At 41.4% G+C, this 15,033-nt stretch overlaps 1 pseudogene across 1 annotated transcript; it reads left to right on the top strand.

Annotated features, from left to right (window-relative positions):
- Positions 1–1,540: 1,540 nt before the first annotated feature.
- On the top strand, positions 1,541–5,696 carry LOC143627212 (uncharacterized; annotated as a pseudogene). The gene is made up of 5 exons (XR_013152556.1): positions 1,541–1,621; positions 3,346–3,504; positions 3,586–3,846; positions 3,926–4,539; positions 5,444–5,696. The product of XR_013152556.1 is annotated as an uncharacterized LOC143627212 (transcript).
- Positions 5,697–15,033: the final 9,337 nt, after the last annotated feature.

Genomic DNA, 15,033 nt, shown 5'->3' with positions numbered 1-15,033 from the left:
CTTTGACTACACTCAGTCGATATACTTCAGTACTTTCTTCATTACGAACGATACTGATACTCACGCCGGAGGATGGTTACAGGAAGACCCCCCTCTTGTCCTTCCTGTAACGAGACTCACGGTGTCTGTTTTGCAGGTTCCGGTCACTGGACTTTGGGAAGTTGTACTCATACCGTGTTAGTAGTTATCCGTATTTTACCCTGTGGACTCATTGGATCCAGGACCCATACCCGGGGATCGGATACGTGTTTCTTCAATAAATATTATAAACGAATAATGTAAAACAACGTAGTCATACACGCCGATAAAAGAGGTGAACACATATTTCATGTTTATATAATTTGGTTCGGTTTTCGGTTAATCGGTCAAGCCGACATACACCAAAACCGAAACATAACCATAACTTTTGGCTATTTGGTTATGGTTAACCCAAACTATCAGTTATTTATTTGGTTCGGCCAGTTCGCTTAATACGATCATCGTTTGGTTGATTTCGTTATCTGCTCACTCTACCTTCACCCCCTTTCCCACTGTCATCATCATCTGCCGTCACTAACCCCGTAAAATCAATATAGCTACCACACCCATTTTATTTAATTTTTTGTTCTAAAACAATCAACTTTAAGGTTAAACTCGTTTTGGGCATAACTCGTTTTTTACTCGAATCATGTTTTTTGCTTAGGTAGCGCCACAGGGCGTGGGGGACATCGGACAAGCCCAATTCATTATGGTTTGCAGCCCAATTCATACCATCGGCCCACTTGAGCTGATATGCTGCCTGCTTAGCCCATCCCCAATAGTTGGCAACCCACTTGGCCTACTCGTTCACATTCTTATTTTTTAGGTTTAGTTTAGATATCGTGACGAACCTAATTTGATTTGACTATCCATCATAATAGTAAGGTTTTACCAACATATGGATTTAACAAATTTATGTTTTTAGCATATATAACTTTTAAATATGTTCATCTAACGAAATTATTTTTTTGTTTAGTTCCAATATCGTAACGAACCAAAGTGAAGCCGTACGAATTCGTATTGACTCGCTGTCGCAACACCCGAGTTTTACTTTTTTATATAAAAAATTACACGAGTATCAAAACTATTTTGGATGTTTAAAAATCACTTTTTAAGCTTAGCACCAATACTATGATCAGCATAATCGATACCAATCGAATTCGACCTAACATTTTGGATTGGGCTTATTATTTATGGCGGGAAAATCACTCTCACTTTCGCCCCCTTTTTATTAATAACAAGCCCTAATTTTCATCTTCCTTTTGTCTTGAAATTCACAATAACTTGTTACTCATAATTTATCAACCATTTCGTGTACTGTATTGTATGTATGATCCGCACGGCAACGCTTGATTCCTTTATTATATAATTAGTAAGTATACTATACGCTTTCATGTTCCACGCACCTAGGTTTTCATTTTATTGTACCGTAAATCATCAATTCACGTGCGAATTTTGTCAATTAGTTTGTCGATTTACAAGCTAGGGTTGCTGATTATTATAATTTGTAGAACGAATAAACATGGCTGATGTGTTCGAAGAGGAAACTGAGCAAACGGTGTCACTGAATGAGTACCTTGATGAAGTTGAAGATCAGGAGCTTGTAAGTGTGTTCAATTTTTTAATTACTGTATTATTAATGTTTTTTGGATGTATATAATGAGGTTTTACTGTTTTAGTATGTTATTGGCTTAAAAATTTGTGATATTAGACTATTAATTAGTTAATTATTTATTCTAGGGTTTGTTTTAGGATCTTTTAAGAACTGAAGCTCCTACTGAAAGTTAACTACTGCTGGGACACGCAATAACCGAACCGAAAACTGAATTAACCATAAATTGGTTATCGGCTTTTTTTGGTACCCTCGGTTAACCGAACCAAACTGAGTCATTCGTATTTTCGTATATTTCTAGCTCTTTTTACCTCTATTCCATGTATTTATGCTTCCATTTCATACATTTCTAAGCAAAAATATTAGCCCGAGTTTGATTGTGTGGTTATTAGCCGAAATTAATTGAACTGAACTGAAAACTGACAGACTAACCGAGTAAACTGAACCAATTGACAGAAGACTGATTGGTTAATTCAGTTGAGGCTAATACCTGAACCGAAGTGTGCACACCTCTAGGTCATAGTATGTTATTAGCTTAAGAATTTGTGATGTTACTGATTCTAGGGTTAGTTTTAGGATTTTTTACGAGCAGAAGCTCCCATTGAAAAATTAAGTTCTGCTTGGATGACAAAGTTTTTAGCTTTGATATTGTTAGAATAATTAAGTTATTAAAAATAGAGCTAGCAGTAAGCATGGGGCTTTGAGTAGGGGTGTGCACGGTTCAGTTTGGGTCGGTTTTGGGATTTGGGCTAAAGCCGAACCAAATACCAAAAGTTGGGTTTTATATTTTTGAAAACGTTCGGTTTCAGCTTTTTGGGTTTTGGTTATTCAGTTTTGGGGGTTGGGCTATTTTTTAAGCATCTTACTTGTATGTACGCCATAATACATACACTTTAGCCATTTGAGTTCGAAAATTTTGGGCTGAGAAGTTATTATTGGCCGAAATCATTTTTGTTAGTTAATAACTTATTGAATATTATACTGTTGAGCTTAAATATTTGAGTTATTTATTTAGTTTTATTAGTTACTTAAAATAAGAAACAAAAAATGAAAATCTATAAAGGTTTGTATCACATGCAAAATCAAAAACCAAATCGCAAGTCCGGTTTTGATAAAAACATAAAACCAAACTGTTCGTTTTTGTTTCGGTTTGTTTTTTTGGTTTCATGCTCACTTCTACCTTTTTAGCTATTTTACCAAATAATCTTTTTTAATAATCACACCCCAAAAGATTATTCTTGTTTTTCATGTTATTTTACACTTTTCAGCTACATCTATAGCTACTTTCCCGAAAATTTCTATATAATTGGTAGCTATAACTCGATGACTCATATCTACAGTCACAAGACACAATTAGCAATATAGTTTGTTAGCAAAGGTTCACAAGCTAAAACAATTGGATGTCTTTTAGTTTTTAACTATATATTTGTTGTTTTAGTATGAACATCACTGCTGTATTAGGTAGGTTATCACCTGATGTCAGTTTTGCACAAAGTTTGATATATACCTTTGAACATATACCTACATAAATAATGCAATTAACCCAATTGTTGGATAGTGAAAGTATTGCTTGAGCGCACATTCAATCTTAATTGGTTACAGATGAATTCCATACACAAAAGTAGAAGAACTTATTCAATGGTATTGTCTGGGATGTTAGTTTACAAGTTGTGTGATTGTTGACGAACTTTTTGTACTTTGGTTTTTCATTAAAGGAAGCAGATTTAGTTTTGGGCGGTGATGAGGGAAAGGAATGCACATATGCCAAAGGCTATATGAAGAGGCAAGCAATCTTTTCATGCTTAACATGCACTCCAGATGGAAATGCAGGTGTTTGCACTGCATGCAGTTTATCTTGCCATGATGGTCACGAGGTTCTTTTATTAACATTTATACTTAATAACCTTGCCAATTAACACATGATGAGAAAATAATACATTTAACAACTGGTGTAGATCATAGAACTTTGGACCAAGAGAAAGTTCAGGTGTGACTGTGGCAATTCAAAATTTGGAGAATTCTATTTCAAGCTTTTAGCAAGCAAAGATATTGAAAATGAAGAGAACAGTTACAACCACAATTTCAAGGGGAAATACTGCATCTGTGGTCGACCTTATCCCGATCCAGATGTTGAGGAGCAAGTTGAGATGATTCAATGCTGCATGTGTGAAGATTGGTTTCATGAGGAACATCTTGGTCTTGATTCCACCAATAAGGTGAACATCCATAATCATATGACACCTCATCATCTTTTTTTGCTGTAAATCATGTTTAGACATTAACGTTTAGTTACAGATTCCTAGAGATGAAGACGGTGAGCCTCTGTATGAAGATCTTATCTGCCACATGTGCTCGCCAATCTGTTCTTTTTTAACCCTTTACCCTAAAACCATATTCGCGTCAAATCAGCAACCAGATTCTGCAACTCCTTCCAAAGATAAAGGCGTACAGACTGCACCGTCTGCTTCTGCTTCTGGATCTGGATCCTCTACAATTGCTGAAAATGGTACCTCAGAGCTTCTTACTACAGACCCTGCTGTACCTGATAACAACTCCAAAAGTTTGGGCGATGAGAAGCCTGATGCTTGTGTTCTTGGTGCTGACTTGTTGACTGCGGAGTTGACATCTGAAGAAAAAAGTCAACTGATGTTTCTTGTTAAGAATTGGAGGAGGTGCTATGCAAATGTGATAAGTGTTCAGATTTCTATGTAAAGAAGGGAATCAGTTTCTTGGTTGATAAGGAAGATTCGATTGCTGAATATGAGAAAATTGCAAAGCAGAAACGTGATGAGAAAATGCAGCAACAAGAAGGGGCAGAATTGAATTTTTTAAATAATCTTGGGCATGTGGAGAAAATGGAAATACTCTCTGGTATTGCTGATATGAAAGACGAGATCCGCTCGTTCCTGGTAAGTTTAATATTTCCAAAACATTTGATTTGTATACATAGTGCCGTTGGTTTTCTTAACCATATAGGCTTGAGTTTCATTGTTGCCTTTTGACTTCAGAGTTAGTCTAGTCTAGGGCTTTAAATGAGTTGAGCTGGGTTGGGCATGGGCTTGGGCTCGAACTTAAATGAGCTAGCTCGGCTTGTTTGTTTTGACGAGCTGAAAAGTGGAGCTCGAGCTCGGCTTGTAAAAAGCTCAAGCCAGCTCGTGTTACGTCGAGTTGGCTTGTTAAGTTTTTTATTTTTAATTTTTTGACACGTATTTATGTATTGTTTTTGTTTAATTTTTCAATATTTATATGTTATTATTATTATATATTAAAATTTGATGTTAAATTTGAATGAGCCAATGGGCCAGTTATTGAGCGAGCCAGCTCTGGTTCGGGCTTGGCTCGTTTACAGACCAACTCGGCTTGTATACAAATGAGCCTTTCTTAGCGAGCCTTTTGAGAGCTTTTGTTTAGTCATTCATTTACGCCCTGTTCTTGAGTTTTTTTAAAGGATGGAAAAGAAAAGAAAACTAAGGATAGTTAAAAAATGGGTGTTGTTGAGTTTTTTTTTCTTAGGATGGAAAGGAAAGGAGTAGGGGGGATTAAATTAATGTATTTTCCCAATAAGTTATCCTCCCAAAAATGGGATGATTACTAAGGATAACTATTTTCTAACATAGTTATCATTTCCTTTCCCCCTAATTTCCTTTCAACTCAAGAACACACCTAATTAAAAAAAAATTCCTTCCCTTCCCTTTCTTATCCTTCCCTCTCCTTTCCTTTTCTTTCCTTGGTTAAAAAAAATTCCTTCCCTTCCATTTCTTTTCTTAAAGCTGAATTATTATTGGTTTTGTTTGTTTTCTTAATTGTTGATAGCAATCTTTTGATGGATCCAAACCAATCACATCCGATGATATCCACCAAGTGTTTGACAACCTGAAGAAACGTAGAAGAATGGATTGACGTGGGAAACAGTAAGTTACTGTTGTGTGAAAGAGAAAGCATGGGTGGTCTGTTTGGTTTATAGATAATGTTAATCCGCAGTTTGAAACTATGGTTTATTTATTACCGTTTCTGTATCTGTAAGCTGTAAAACTGAACTAGATCTTTGTTTCAGACTTTGTATGTTTGTTGACGTGTTCTAGACTTGCAGGTATGACTTTGACCTTGATCTATTGTGTTTGTGTGATGAAAGTAGCAATATTTTTAACCTTGATCAAGATAGTTATTTGTTTCGAAGGCTGAAAATATAATGCCTAATACTTTTTAGCCTCGAGTGTTGATGAGTTATTTCTTGGTGCATTACTAACTTATATAATTTGTCAAATATGATTTATATATTTCTAAATTTTTTTTTCTTAATAAACATAAGCATAATTAGAGGTGGTAAATGGGTTGGGTTGGGTTGGGTTGAACGAGTCATGGGTTGAAATGAGTCATGGGTCAAAACGAGTATGAGTCAAAATGAGTTTGGGTCAAAACGAGTCAATTAAAAAAAAGGTTGTTTTTGTTTGGGTCAAAAAAGGTTAGGGTCAAACCGTTTTGTTTTTTTTTTTTGGTTTTTTTTTTGAACGAGAATAACGGCGGAAACATTTTAGTTTTTTTAGATATTTCGTTTTTTACTTATATTTTAAGTTATGATTTTTTTAATTATTTTTTTTTGAATTTTTGTTTAGGGGTTTTCTATTAAGATCAAAAACCCTAAAAAAACATTCAAAAATAATAATAAAAAAATTATAACTCAAAATATAAATCATAAACAAAAAAAGTAAAAACACTAAAATGTTTCATACGTTGTATTCGTTCCATAAAAAAAAACCCATCTAGAATCGAACCGAAACCGAAAGAATCGACGAAAATGAAACAAAGAAACAAAAAGCCAAAACCGGACCACATCAATCGAAATCGAAAAAATCAATCAAAACGAAACTAAAAGAATTCATACCGAACAAAAACAAAACTGAAAAAACGTACAAAAACGAGTCCGGAATCGACCAGAAAGAAACCAAAACCCAACACGTCACGGGTGAAAACTCGTGTTGACTTGAAACCTAAACCGAACCCGTTCCGATCTGAAACCCGTTTCGTACCGAAACCTGTCTTGTACAAAAACCCCTTCCGATCCGAAACCTGTCACATTTCCTTATGACACTAACCCACATCGACCCATTTCTTTGAACTTGTCGACCCGTTTTGACCCGAAAATAAAAGGATGGAATTTCAAATGACTCATTTTAACCCATTTATTTAAAATCTTTTACCCAAACAAACTCATTTAACTTTTAAAACAACTCAAATTGACTCATTTGAAAGAGTTTGGGTCAAGATTGCCACCCTAAGCATAATCATATTCGGTTGAACTTCAAAGTCAAATCATCACGTCTGTGTTGTCAATCACATTGCTTTATCAGTATATATGTTTGGTCATTTAAATCTAATTTGCTACAGCCTACATGTGCTTACCAGTTGACCCTTCACCATCAAGCCATATAGTTCATTAGTTTCTCAATGACACTCATGAGTCGTGACCGTGCAGTATACACAAACTATTGTCTATTGATAGACAACAATCCCAACTAACAAAATATTTTGACAGTTTCACCTTGTAACATATTTCACCTAATGTTCCCTTACTAACTGAATCCTACCGTCATTGTCTGTTGATGACATGACACGCTCGCATGTTAAAACGTGGTTATGTGGCATATACGTGTTAAAGTCGTGTTAAAACGTGGTTATGTGGCATATACGTGTTAAAGTCGTGCCTATGTGGAAGATTGCACCATGTTTTTAAGTTTCCTTGGGTGGACTCATTTTCAAAGACACTAGGAATAGATTTGGATCGATGGTGTAAATTTGATATGAGCAATCTGTAAATTATACCCTAGTATATTGTTTTGTTTTGGTGATGAAGAGGTAAGTCCCAGCAGAGCCCAGTTGGACCCGCAAGACTAACCTTGAAGATGGACGTCTGCGCAAGGACCAACTGGTTCCACAGGACCCACCATGCTCAGAGATGAAGACCTTACGCGCAGTACGCCAGCTGTTCCCGCAGGAAAAGCCTCCCAATGGTGAAGTACCCCCGCCTGTCCCCGCAGTTGCGGATACAAGCCATCAGGGAAGGCTACCCGCACTAATAGCAAGGCTACACGCACAAGGCACTCAATAATTCAGTGTCACCTGAAGGAATGAGCAAGGCGGGAATACTCCCGCCCAAATGAGCCAGTCCGTATGCTTCTGGAAGATCTTTTGTACTATATCTGCCAAGGTATGGACAAAATAGACAAGATCTGACCAAAGCAGCCCATGAACCAATCACAGGGTGACAGCTCACCGACAAACAGTACGAGGAGCATGCTCTAGTACTGTTTGTCACTATTAGCCGCTGCCTACTCACCAACCCTTGTCATGGCACGCACATAGCCTGCAGTTGGTGGAAAAGGAATAGTACACAGCCGGCCTGGTCACTATCAGCCGCTGCCTACCCACCAACCAGCATGGCACGTGCGTAGCCCGTAGTTGGTAGAACAGGAATATTATACAGCTGGCTGTACCTGCTTGGAAACCTTACCTTCGGCTATAAATACTCCAACACCTTGGAACGGTAGGATCATCTGGTATTTTACCTTCACTAGCTATTTCTCTCAATATACACTTATATTCAGAGCAATCTAGTCTGATTCTCACGCCGGAGGGTGGTCACAAGGAGGAACCCCCCCTTCTCAGTGACGAGCTCACGGTGTCTGTTTTGCAGGTCATCCGAAGAACATCCTTCTTTGCCAGACCCAATCCCTGTGGGAAACATTATTTAAACCCCAAATTATCCGTAATCTGCCCCGGGTCGCTTAGTGTTTCTTCATTGGCGCCATCCGTGCATAAAAGCTAGAACTAATTCTCAGTTTTTTCAAAATTTCTGAAGAAATGGTTAACGTTACTCCGGTCCCGAGGCCAGTAAGTGACCAAGAAACCCCGATAACCACAACCCAAGCTACTGAACACCAGCGGCTATACAAATTTTACGAACACTACCCCGGTTACCCAAGCCGGGGCAAGTGCAGTAAACAATATTTCACTGGGGTTCACTGATGCCCAGTTGGAAAAACAGGCGAGGCTCCCTCGCCAAACACTCGATTAAGTTAAGGCGTGGGCCGAAGCACGTCAGAAAGAGTTCCAAGCTGAATTGGATGAACGCTTGCGTTCAATCCAACAGACTGACGAATTCGGAAGTACTCGACAACAGCTCAACATGAACAGTGAATGCGAGTACTCGGATGATGATCGGGAGGAATCCGACACCAACGCAAACCCTCGCCACAAGGCGAAAGGGAAGCGTAAGGAAACGGACTTCCAACCAAGGAATTTTGGAGAAACCTTCAAACCAAGGAACGCTGGAGGAAACCCACGTGATTTCTCCAAAACCTTTAGACCAACTGCCGCAAATGCGGGAAAGTCCAAGTTTGCAAGGGACATTGCGGAAGCAATCGCCCCGAGAAGTGCCAAACAGATGTCTAACATCGGCACTTATGATGGTCTATCCGACCCAGACGATCACTTGAACAGATTCATAGCGGGGGCAACCGTCAGTAACTGGACGGAACCCACGTGGTGTTATATGTTCCAAATGACGCTGGTTGGGGCGGCCAGGGCGTGGTTTGATCGTTTACCGGTCCACCACATCTATGATTGGGCGGACTTTCAGCACAAGTTCAGCCAACACTTCATTCAACAGAGGAAATATACTGAAGAGCAGTGGACGATCCTTAACTGCGTAAGAGAGGAAGATGAATCTTTACTAGACTTCATCACTCGCTTCAACTCCAAAAAGCTGAGTCTGGGCAACATAAGTGAAGATCTTGTTCGCGCCGCTTTCATCCAAGGTGCCGAATACCCAGAGCTTATCCGCACGTTGACAGGTAAGGACGGTATGCCATCCACATGGGATGCCATCATGACGGCGGCCAAGCGCTTTGCCGAGACGGAGAAGCAACTGGGTAGGGACCTTCCCCAGAGTACACATCTCTACACGCAGAGGACCAGAGAAAACAATGTTCGGATCGCCCGGCAGAACAAAAAGAGGAAGCTAGGCATTTGGCAGTCAAGGGTAAACTTTGACACCTCATCCAGCTCTCGCCCTCTTGTTGGCGGAAGGGATAACACGCACCCTTCAAGCCGAAAACACCGGTGGACGCCACTCACCAAAAGCGTCACGGAGATATTCGCCACCGAAAAACTCCCATGGTCAAAAGCTCCAATGATCCGGCAATGACCTAATGCGGATCAGAGCAAATTCTGTGACTTCCACGGGACAAAGGGTCACAGTACAGAGGAGTGTACATCCTTGAAGGATGTTGTTGAAACATTCGTCAAGGATGGAAGACTTACACACCTTGTGGCATCAATCAAGAAGGGAGGAAGGAATGATAACCGGTATAAAGGCAATGGACGAAAGCCCGTTGACATCAGCATCCACATGGTTCATGGCTGCACCAGAGGAAGAAAAAGACGAACGACAGAACCATGCGAATGGAAGGAAGCTGAGGTGCGCTTCCCGCGAGTACCAGGAGGACCCAGCAAGGAAGGCCCTATTGTCATCAAAAGCCAGCTGGGGCATTACATAACTTCCCGCACTCTTGCTGACAACGGCGCTTCGTTAACGATTATGTACAGGCAGTTCTTCGACAAGCTAGACGACGAAGACAAAGAACGTCTGGAAACGGTTCACGCCACAATGGAAGGGTTCGACGGCAGAACAAATACCCCTCTGGGTATCCTATCTTTCCCCGTCATTCTCACGGACGGGAAATACTCCCGCACAGAAGACGTGGACTTCGTCGTGATGAGGAAGCCACATCACACATACGACATTCTCTTCGGGAGAGACGGGATGGCAAGATTCAACGCCGTGGTATCTTCAGTCCACGGCATGATGGGATGGCCAACAGTTGAGGGTGTAGCGATGATCACCGGCATTCCCCAGGTATGCATCGCATCTGTCTCATCTAAACCCAAACCAAAGATGGCTAAATCAACCATTATCGAACCAGAAAAATGGGCCCTCAATGGCAGATACCCTGACCAGGCTGTTACAATTGGCCCAACAATCGCTGATCCTACGCGCACCTTACTCAAACGCTTACTACAGAGAAACGCTGACATCTTCGCGTGGACACCAGCTGACATGACTGGTGTACCTCGAAGTAAAGTAGAGCATAAGCTCAAGTGTGACCCGGCTTTTACGCCAGTCATACAAAAGCGCAGAGTAATGGGGGCGGAACAAGCTAACGCGTGTAGAACCCAAGTCAAGGAGCTCCTTGACGCGGGCATCGTACGCGTTAGTAGATATCAAACATGGGTTGCAAATCCCGTTATGGTACCGAAGGCTAACAAACAATGGCGTATGTGTATAGATTTCAAAGATTTAAACAAAGCATGCCCCAAAGATTGTTACCCGGTACCCGAAATTGACCTAAAAGTGGATTCATTAGCACCGTTTCGCCTTAAATGCTTCCTTGATGCATATAAAGGGTACCATCAAATCCACATGGCTGTAGATGATCAGGACAAAACCGCATTTCGGACGCCCGATGGCACATTTTGTTATCAAATGATGCCATTCGGACTTAAGAATGCAGGGTCCACATACCAACGCCTGATGGACAAAGAGTTTCATGCCCAAATTGGGAGAAACTTGGAAGTATACATGGATGATTTGGTCATCAAAAGCCCTGAGCCAGAAGCGACGTTGAAAGACATCGAAGAAACTTTCAACACGCTCAGAAAGATAAACATGAAGCTCAACCCGAGCAAGTGTTCTTTTGGGATGGAAGAAGGGAAGTTCTTGGGAGTCATTGTTACTAAAGATGGCTTCAGAGCGAACCCTGAAAAGGTCGAAGCCATTATCAAAATGGAATCACCTACAACCATCAAGCAAGCTCAGACACTGAATGGACGCTTAGTCGCACTTAACCGCTTTTTGTCAAACCATGCGGATAGGTCGTTCCCATTCGTGTCAACATTGAGAAACTGTTTAAAGAAAACGCACTTCCGCTGGACACCAGAAGCGGAAGCAGCTTTTCAGGAAATTCGGTCACGCTTGATTGAACTCCCAACGCTCACAGCACCAGAAGCGGGGGAGGAATTAATCATATACCTTTCTGCCACAGAGAGAGCAACCGGGGCAGTCCTGCTAGTAGAGCGGAAAGGTATCCAGATGCCTATTTACTATGTTAGCCGTGTCCTAACAGACGTAGAAACCCGGTACTCCACCCTGGAAAAATTAGTCTTAGCACTTGTACAAGCTTCACGCAGACTAAGACGATATTTCCAGGGTCACCCAATCACCATTCTCACCAACTTCAAACTCGCAAACGTTCTAGGCAAACCCGAATTATCGGGACGCCTAGCCAAATGGGCAATTGAGTTGGGGGAATATGCGATTAAGTACAAGCCAAGACCAGCTATAAAAGGCCAGGTCCTGGCCGACTTTATTGCAGAAGTCCCTGCTTCGCGGGAGAAAGAATGCCAGGAGGAGGCTCAACCCTCCCCAGCACAGGATGTCAATGATGTCTGGCGACTCTACATTGATGGAGCAGCCAGCAACGAGGGTTCAGGCGCAGGGTTGAAATTAACCAACCCAGCAGGCCAAGAATATACTTACGCTATTCGACTGGATTTTCCAAGTACGAATAACGAAGCCGAGTATGAAGCATTCTTGGCCGGGCTGAGAATTGCGCATAAGATGGGAGTGAAAAACTTGGAAGCCCACGTGGATTCCATGCTAGTAGCCAACCAAATAAATGGGACGTACACGGCCGTGAACGATACAATGGCCCTGTACCTCGCGCAAGCAAAAACCCTGATGCGCGATTTTAATAATTGTAAAGTCATACACGTCAAGCGTAGCGAAAACAAATCTGCGGATGCGTTAAGCAAGCTTGCATCACTAGCCTTCACCCACTTGGGAAAGGACATCCGTATTGAACTCCTTGAAGCACCATCAGTCCCGCACAAGGAAATTTGTGTCATCCAAACCGGTACAGAAACGTGGATAACACCAATAATAAATTACCTTACAGCGGGTATACTACCAGAATAAAAAACACAGGCAAGAAAAATACGTTGTAAAGCATTAAACTATCAACTTATCGATGACATCCTTTACAGACGTAACTTTCTTGGCCCACTCTTAAGATGCGTGGACAACCAAGATGCTGACTACCTCCTAAGGGAAGTACACGAAGGCATCTGTGGAGTACACGCAGGTCCACGCGCTGTCGTAGCTAAGCTAAACAACGCGGGATACTTTTGGCCGGGGATGCATATGGATGCGCTGGCATACATCAGAAAGTGTAGGTCTTGCTAGCTCTACGCACCTAACACACATCGCCCGAAGAATGAACTTGTTCCAGTCACCTCGTCATGGCCATTTCAGAAGTGGGCCATCGATGTGACCGGCCCTTTTCCTACAGCAGCAGGAAACGTTCAGTTCCTAGTGGTAGCCATCGATTACTTCACAAAGTGGATAGAAGCAAAACCCTTAGCCCAAACAACCGCAAAACATATTAAAAAATTTATTTGGGAATTCATTATTTGTCGTTTTGGACTTCCACAGACTTTGGTGAGTGATAATGGCACCAACTTTGCTGACAAGAAGCTACAAAAGTGGCTAGAAGAACTTCAAATCACCCACACCTTTACCTCAGTGGCACACCCGCAAGGTAACGGTGAGGTGGAAAGAGCAAATAAAAGCATCGTCGAAGGCATAAAGAAAAGACTCTTGGAACAAAGAGGAGCTGAAACAGACTAAGGAAACTGTTGAGTTGTTAAACTCTCAGATTCCTGCTTTTGAGACGTCTGTTGCTTCCCTCGCGCAGGATCGCCAATGGCTAATCTCACAGGGTATGACTCGTTGCGCTTACGCGATGAAATACTCAGACGAGTTTCAGGCCCTTGTGATGGATTGCAACGCTGCCGCGCGCCTGGTGGGTCGAGCTGAAGGGTTTAAGGATGGCTATGAATATGGCATGCTGAAGAAGAACCCATCCGACTACCCTTATCAGAGCGACGCTGCCTGCGCGGACATGGCCGAGATGGGGGAGAAGTATTTGAATACTCCCATTCCCATCCTTGCGCAGGTATTTTAACCTTAATGAGATTACCTTGACTTTTTTTTTCCAAGTCTTTTTTGTACTCATATTTTTCCATATGATTTGCAGATATCCGCGCTTGCTGACCAGCCCGACCTCGGCGCGCTAAAGAAATTACTTGACGAGTGCGAAGGGGCTGGTGGCGGCGATGATGGCGCGGGGAATACTGCTCCTGCTAGCGGCTCTGGCGTGGCCAAAGGATCCGCTCCTGACACTATTGTGATAGAAGACTCCATTCAGGATGAACAACTTGACTATGGTCAGTTTGGAGATGACGAGGAGCGAGCTGCGCCAGATGCTGAGGGCGGTGATGAGGATGATGAAGAGGCTGAAGTCGACGTGGAGACCTGAGAAGCCCTTCATGTTTTTTTTTTATTTGTAGTTTGTATCACATCTTGTAAACTTGTAAATTTCAATGCTTTGGAATGAAATTTTGTTTTTATCTTATTCGCATCTTGCGCATTCCCCATTCATCTCTTTATATTGCATGTTTGCTTGTTGAATATAAGATATGCTTGCACGTAGAAATAAGAACAAGGTTGTAAGGAAATTATTATACTTAATCCTTGTCATATTGTAAGTGATTTTGCCATATCTTGATTATGTTGACACGTGCCTTGGCGTTTTCATTATTCCTCTTTTGCGAGACGTTATCGCGCATTTATTATAGGGAATTATGAGTTTTTTAGCCTTTACGTGCCAGTGTGTTACTCAGATATCCATTACAATTTTATGCGCGACCTCAACCTGAGACCTTAACAACTATGTTTTGGCATTTGCTTTGCCTTAGTTGTGTTTAGGTATTTTTATGGTCAGGCTGCGCAGCATGTAGGATGGATGTTGTGAGTGATTTGAGCTAAGGCTCACATTATTGGGCTAAGGCCCTGAGCTAAGGCTCACATTATTGGGCTAAGGCCCTGACGTTTTAGAGTTAAGACTCGTTAACGCGTTTTTGAGCTTGAAGCTCGCGCATGTATGTTTTACTTCGTTTTATTTTGTTTTGATGTCAATACAATGTTGTCATATTGCTCAAAATTAATAAAGGGAAGTGTGAAACATGTATGCAAAAGGTAATAGAATCCACATTAAGAGAAGATAGCGCGTATCATTATTCATAATGGCTTAAAAAGCCTTGATTACAAACTTGACAATTTTTACATGAAACATTTTCTAAGCTGTGCCGCGTTCCATGCGCGCGGGATCTTCTTTCCATTCAAATCTTTTAAAGCGTATGCGCCTTTTCCCAATTCTTCCGAGACTTGATAAGGTCCCTCCCAATTGGGGGACATCTTTCCCAGGGGTATCGCGCGGCTAGCTTCA

This window comes from Bidens hawaiensis, unplaced genomic scaffold, assembly GCF_021521415.1.
Source record: "Bidens hawaiensis isolate Kalapana, Puna unplaced genomic scaffold, B.hawaiensis_p1.1 tig00004618_1, whole genome shotgun sequence".
NCBI classification, from domain to species: domain Eukaryota; kingdom Viridiplantae; phylum Streptophyta; class Magnoliopsida; order Asterales; family Asteraceae; genus Bidens; species Bidens hawaiensis.
Note: the sequence above shows the minus strand (reverse complement) of the source record. Positions and strands in the feature narration are given on the sequence as shown.